The 6,905-nt window shown below is 49.0% G+C and overlaps 1 long non-coding RNA gene across 1 annotated transcript; it reads left to right on the top strand.

Moving 5' to 3' along the window:
* Positions 1 to 961: 961 nt before the first annotated feature.
* Positions 962 to 6,694, top strand: LOC149851875 (uncharacterized). The gene is made up of 2 exons (XR_016439511.1): positions 962 to 1,292; positions 6,232 to 6,694. It is a non-coding gene; the product is annotated as an uncharacterized LOC149851875 (long non-coding RNA).
* The last annotated feature ends 211 nt before the right edge of the window (positions 6,695 to 6,905 follow it).

Below are 6,905 nucleotides of genomic sequence, written 5' to 3'. Positions count from 1 at the left end.
CAAGTTAGGGGCTTATATGACAAGTTTTTCTTTGTAGTCCTTCCTCCCCCCACCTATTGAAGCACAAGCAACTGAGGCTCTCTAAACAACAAGGGAATGGAGGGTTGTTAAGCCTCCTCAAACAGCCTCAGGCCTGCTTAATATTGGGAAGTTTTAAAAACACCACTTCAGTTTAGAGTCAGTTAAACCCCAGTGTCATGCACACATCTGACTTCTCTGCCTCTCTGGTGGGGGGGAGGGGAGGGTGAGCTGGTGGTGAGCAGAGTGGTTCCTGGGCTGCAGGGGCAGGGGAGGAGGCTGGTGCTCCCCTCCATGGCAGCAGCGGCAGCACCTGCCCACAGGCACGCAGGTGTTAGAAATATTATTAAAAATGCATTATCAATAGCTGTTAGCTCCCATCAATAGGGTTGTCCTTTGAATAAGCAAGGCTGCCAGCCCTCCTTGTCTCCTTAATGAGAGAGGGAAGGGGGGGTTGGAAACTGAAGGAAAAACTCCAAGAGCTCTCTTTGTTCTGCAAATTTACTATCTCTTTGTTACACTAAATCACACTTTCCTTGATGGCTCCCACGGTTTTTAGGCTAAGATAAGAATAATTGCCATCTTAGCCTTGAGGTTAAACCCTCCATAACCTCCAGTGCTTTCTGGGCAAGCGCAATAACCTAATACATATTAAGCCTATCCACCCCGCATACTTAAGTAGCTAATTATAATACACATGGGATGCATGATCTGACGTATTCTCATGCATGTTTGTATGAACCGGAAATGAGTTGTAAGAGTTCCTGTTTCTGTACACGTGCCAGAAAAGAGGGGATAAAAGCCTGCTAATGATTGTACTCAGGGGCAGAGGGTTTTGATCTTTTGTCTTCTCCCTCTGACCCTATTTGCAAATATATACCTTTTGTCTCACCAACAATGTGTGCCTAAGGATTTGTTATTCAATGAGCCTCCAAAGAAAACGAACCGAGAGAGAGTTTTTTTTACCTCAATCTGGCGCCCAACGTGGGGCTTTCTTTGGATAACTCCGGAGTTCGTCGGCACATCGTCTCTGCCCCCCTGGGGGGTTTGCGCGCCGAGCCTTTCTTTTTGGCTCGCCCTGAGGGGGGGCTTGAGGTGTGAGCCGGAACATCCGGAACACTAAGAGCTCCTATGCAAATTTTGTTTTTTTTGGAGTCTCCAGGTACACATTTTTGGATTTGGATCGAGATCTCTGGGGTATCTGAGTGAGTATACGAATTCCCTTTGCCCAATTTGGTTCTGGGTCCGGAGCAGGAGGTGTGCATGTTCTCATGGTAAATCATCTGCTGTAAGGGACTTTTTGGTATTTGGTGTGCCTTGGGTGCACTTTTGTGGGCAAAATGGGTACGGTTAGCTCCCGTGTAGAAAACACGGATACCCCTCTAAGGTGCTTATTACGTCATTTTAATAAATTTGCAAGGCCGGCCGATTACGGAATAAAAATGAAAAAAGGTGATTTAACTAAGTTTTGTCAACTCGATTGGCCAACATTTGGGGTCCACTGGACCCCAAAAGGATCCTTTGTGCTAAAAGAAGTGATAGCTATCCATGAAATTGTTATGCAAAATGGGTATTGGAATCAGTTTCCTTATATTGATTGTTGGTTGTGGGTGGTTCAAAATCAGCCACCTTGGATTAAGAATTACTTAGTAAAGTCTCATGTGATGCTTGTTAAGAAAAAGACTCGGGGGGGGGCGCCTGTACTTCCTGAGTCTAATGAGGGGGGGAATTCTGAATTGGCTGAGTACCGGACCCGTGCTCCGGTTGCCCTGTCGGGTAGCGAAGATGAGTCAGACGCCTCCTCGGCATCCAGTCCTTCTGCACCACCGCCCCCTCCCTTAGAGAGACCACCACCGACGTACCAAGGCATACCTAATGAGTTAGAGCGTGAGCCTCAGCCAAGTGCCTCATCTGAATCAGGAAATAAGGGTTATTATTTGCGCAAGCCTGTAGAGTCACAGCCGGTGCTGAACTGTCCGATGCGAGAGGTTATTGGGGAAGGAGGCACTGCAACTTTTGTCTACACCCCATTTAGCACTTCAGATTTATTTAACTGGAAGAATCAGAGCCCCTCTTTTCGTGAAGACCCTGAAAAGATGAGGGATTTGTTTCGATCCATTGGGCAGACTCATCGACCCACTTGGGCTGATGTCCAGATGATGCTCCAGACCCTCCTAACCCCGGAGGAGAGGAGATTAGTGTTAGGGACAGCAGAGCGTATTGCAACAGCCAGAGTTGAGTTAGAGGGTGCTGCTGGTCGTACTCTGCGTGATACCTTCCCTGTAGAAGAGCCGAGATGGGATAATCACACTGCCGAAGGCAGAGAGCTGAGTGCACGGTATCTGGGAATTATAGTGGAAGCAATGGGAAAGGCAGTGCCTCGAGTTACCAATCTGTCTAAGTTGTATGAAGTGAGACAGGGAAAAGAGGAGGATCCCTCAGCTTTCCTTGGGAGGCTGTATGAGGCGTTTCGCAGGTTTTCGGATCTGGATCCAGAAGCCCCAGATAACCAGCGCATGGTAAATCTTATGTTTATTGGTCAATCTGCTGCTGATATCCGTAAAAAGTTACAGAAAACTGAAGGAGGTGCTGGGAAACCGATTTCAGAGCTGGTGGAAATTGCATATAAGGTGTATGGGAATCGTGAGCAAGTGCAGGAGCGCAAAGAGGATAAAAAGGCTCAGCGACAGATGGCAGCACTAGCAGCTGCTATAACTGGAGGGAACTCTGAAAAGGCTGGGATGCAGAAGGGGAAAGGAGAAAGAGTGGGAGCAGACGTTTGTGCTTATTGCAAAGAGAAAGGACACTGGAAAAGGGAATGCCCGAAGTTGAAGGAGAAGAGAGAGAGGGAACCGAGAGGTCACCTCATGCGGGCAGAAGACAAGGGTGAGGATTCAGAATGAAGGGGACAGGGATCTAAGACCACTACCCTTCGGGTTGGAGCCCGAGAAGATCCCATGGTAACCATTAGGGTTGGTGGCAAAAACTTTGAAGCCTTGGTGGATACTGGGGCTACATTTTCAATGATTCCAGAAAACGCCCCCTGTGCAGGAACTAGTGAACAGCATGTACTTGTGGAAGGGATTGAGGGAATGCAAACCCGACTCCCTGTTTATAAACCACTCCTCACCAAAGTGGGAGATCATTTGCTTGAGCACTCCTTTGTGTATTCTCCAAGTTGCCCGGTTGCACTCCTTGGGCGGGACTTACTCACAAAATTGCAAGCTGAGATCTTTTTCAGAGACGATCAGATGGTGGTCCAGCTACCTGTCAAGCAGAGCTCGAACTATCAGATGGCTCTCCTGAAGGACCGACGCCCTGCAGTAAGTCCAGAAGATCACATGACTGGAGTAGACCCCTCGGTATGGGCTGATGGAACCCCTGCGCGAGCTAAGTTCGTCTCCCCGGTAAGGATCGTACTCAAGGATGGGGAGGGGCCCGTTCGGGTAAAGCAGTACCCACTCAGCCGAGCGGCCAGAGCTGGACTCAAGCCGTTAATAGAGAAATACAAGAGGTACGGATGGCTAGTGGAAGGGACTTCACCCTATAACACCCCCATCCTTGGAGTGCCAAAGGCAGATGGGGTCTCATACAGACTGGTCCAAGACTTACGGGCAGTAAATAAGAAGGTCCTTTCAGACCATCCTGTAGTCCCGAACCCTCACACGATTTTGACACAAGTACCGGGGGAAGCTGAAATATTTTCAGTGCTAGATTTGAAAGATGCTTTCTTCTCTATTCCCCTTCACCGAGACAGTCAAAAATTGTTTGCTTTTGAATGGGAGGATCCAGACACCTTCCATAAAGCCCAACTCATGTGGACAGTTCTCCCACAAGGATTCGTAGCAGCCCCTCATATTTTCGGACTTGCCCTTCAGAAGGACTTGGAGGAGTGGAAGGGATCACACCCCGCAGTGACTCTCCTCCAGTATGTGGATGACCTGCTAGTTGCAAGCCCAAACTTGCAGCTCTGTGAGGAAGCCACCAGGTCACTCCTAAACACTCTGGGGGAAAAAAGATATAAAGTTTCTAGAGAGAAAGCCCAGATATGTCAGCCTAAAGTCACATTTTTGGGATATAAGCTCTCAAAAGGAGTCAGAGCCCTAAGTGCAGATCGCATACAGGCAATCCAAGGTCTAACCCCACCTAAGTCACCCAAGGAGCTGCGGGCATTCCTAGGGCTAACTGGGTTCTGTCGACTATGGATACCAGATTATGGTGGGAAGGCTAGACCACTGTATGACTCACTGACTAAGGAGAGTCTCACTAAATGGAAATGGAATAAAGAAATGCAGCATGCCTTTGATCTGCTTAAAGCAGCATTAACCCAGCCCCCTGCCCTGGCCATCCCAAACAGTAAAAAGCCATATCGACTGTATGTTCATGAGAATCGAGGGGTTGCATCAGGGGTGCTGACACAGCCATCGGGCCCGACCTGGAGACCCGTGGGATATTACTCAAAGGTTCTAGATCCAGTGGCACTCGGGTGGCCAGCCTGTCTTCGGGCTGTGGCAGCCACAGCAGTGGTTGTTGAAGAAGCCCAGAAGATAGTCATGGGTGCGGATATGGAAATACTCACTCCTCATGGAGTTCCCCAGATCCTAGGGACTGAGGGAGGGAAATTTCTTAACCCCTCCAGACAATCACGGTATGAGATATTTTTGCTCTCTAATCCAGGACTTACTTTCAAACATACTACAGCCTTAAACCCTGCAACCTTGCTGCCGGAGCCAGGGAAACCGATGCATGACTGCCTTGAGGTCCTAAATCAAACCATACAGGTGCGACCTGATCTTGCTGAGGACCCAATTGAGGACCCAGATGTTGAATACTTCGTAGACGGCTCCAGCTCTGTCATCGATGGAAAAAGACGAACAGGATGTGCAGTGGTAACCTTGGATAAGGTAGTATGGAGGGAGTCATTGCCGAGCTCATGGTCGGCACAGGCCGCAGAACTCACTGCGGTCACCCGAGCATTACAGCTGGGGACAGACCAGCGGGTTAATATATACACTGACTCTCGCTATGCTTTTTCTACAGTCCATGCACACGGACTATTGTGGAAAGAAAGGGGTTTTATTACGGCCTCTGGGAATAAAATTGCTAATGGCCCCCAGATTATCAAGCTACTAGAGGCACTCCACCAGCCTAAAGAGGTAGCAGTCATTCATGTGCGGGCCCATGGGAAGGCTGCTGAGGAAAAGCATAAGCTTGGAAATGCAAAGGCTGATTCAGCAGCAAAGGAAGCTGCATTTATTGGGGGAGAAGCGGAGGAGGTATCCAAGCAGGCCATGTCCCATGCCATATGGCCAGACATCCAAGATTTAGTCCCACAGTATTCCCCTGAAGAAGATAAATTTGCACAAAGAGCTTGTGCAAAAAAGAACTCCCGGCGTGGTGGATAGTACCAGGAGGGAAAGTCATGATACCCAGGCCATTGCTTCGGGAGGTGCTGCAACAGCTCCATGCAAGAACCCACATGGGAGGTTTGGCCATGGGTGATCTAGTGATCCGCCAAGCAGTAGCTCCAGGGCTATATGTAGAAGCTCAGTGCATTGCTACCAAGTGCATCACATGCCAGAAAGTAAACCACCGAAGGAAACCCCCTGTGCCAATGGGAGGTAGACCCTGGGCAGCGTACCCTGGACAGGCATGGCAGATTGATTTTGCCGAGCTCCCACGGTCCGGACATCACGGGTTTTTACTTGTCATGGTAGACCAGCTCTCTGGTTGGGTCGAGGCCTGGCCCACCAGGACTGCCACTGCGGCTACAGTAGTGAAGTATTTGTTGCAGGAGATCATTCCACGGTATTCCCTGCCTGAGTCCATTGAGTCGGATCAAGGACAACACTTCGTGGGAAAAGTGGTTCAAGGAGTCGCGCAAACTCTCAAGGTTACTTGGAAATTACACACACCATGGAGACCACAGAGTTCAGGACAAGTGGAACGTATGAATAGGACTTTAAAGACTTTGCTCACCAAAATCTGTATTGAAACACGTCTTAAGTGGCCTCAAGCATTACCGCTCGCCCTTACTTGCATTTGAAACACTCCCCGACGAGGCCTTAAATTGACCCCATATGAAATTATGTTTGGCAAGCCGCCTCGAGTCTTACCTCCTGGGATGCGAGAGAATGTAACTTTTGAATTAGGTAATAGTGAGCTTCATATGTACGTTATTGCTTTGCAGTCTGTCTTGTTTTCTCTTCACAGGTATGCAGCCTCCTTTCAGCGCCTGCCTTTAGACGTACCGGTACATGACTTCTCCCCGGGAGACTGGGTCTTGGTGCAGCGGTGGAAAAAGGAACCTCTGACTGAGAGGTGGAGTGGCCCTTTCCAGGTACTTCTAACAACCCACACCGCTGTAAAGATCGCTGGCCATGACCGTTGGATACACCATACCCGTGTGAAACAACATCCACAAGCGTCAGAGGACAACAACTCCCAAGACGAACTCACTCCGGAAGCTGAGTCGTCTTCGGAACAAGAAGCCAGCAAGTGGAGCTGTGAACCTACTGGTGATCTCCAAGTGCGCCTGAGACGGCTTAATCAAAGTTCAGAAAATTAGTCCAGAAAGTAAAAGGGAAAATATGGTGGGAATTATAATGTGCCTTGTTGTTATCTGCATAATGAAAGAAGCAGGATTGCATAGCCTTAGCCACTGGCCTATGCCCCCGCTTTCCCAAATTACTCCCCCAGGGACAAATTTGTATGTTGATATGATGGAGAGGATTGCAAGTACTTTTAATCTTACCAACTGCTGGGCCTGTGGGGGGCTCCGAGAGGCCGGAGAACAGTGGCCTTGGAGGGCTTTTCCTTTGGCCCCAAAATGGTTGGTCAGTGACAAAGCAGATGTTAAGAGTACTGGTCAAGAATGGGATGAGAAC

Source organism: Crocodylus siamensis, unplaced genomic scaffold (genome assembly GCF_052110815.1).
Source record: "Crocodylus siamensis isolate JL-2025a unplaced genomic scaffold, ASM5211081v1 HiC_scaffold_93, whole genome shotgun sequence".
Taxonomy (NCBI): domain Eukaryota; kingdom Metazoa; phylum Chordata; order Crocodylia; family Crocodylidae; genus Crocodylus; species Crocodylus siamensis.
This window is presented reverse-complemented; position numbering and strand designations above follow the sequence as displayed.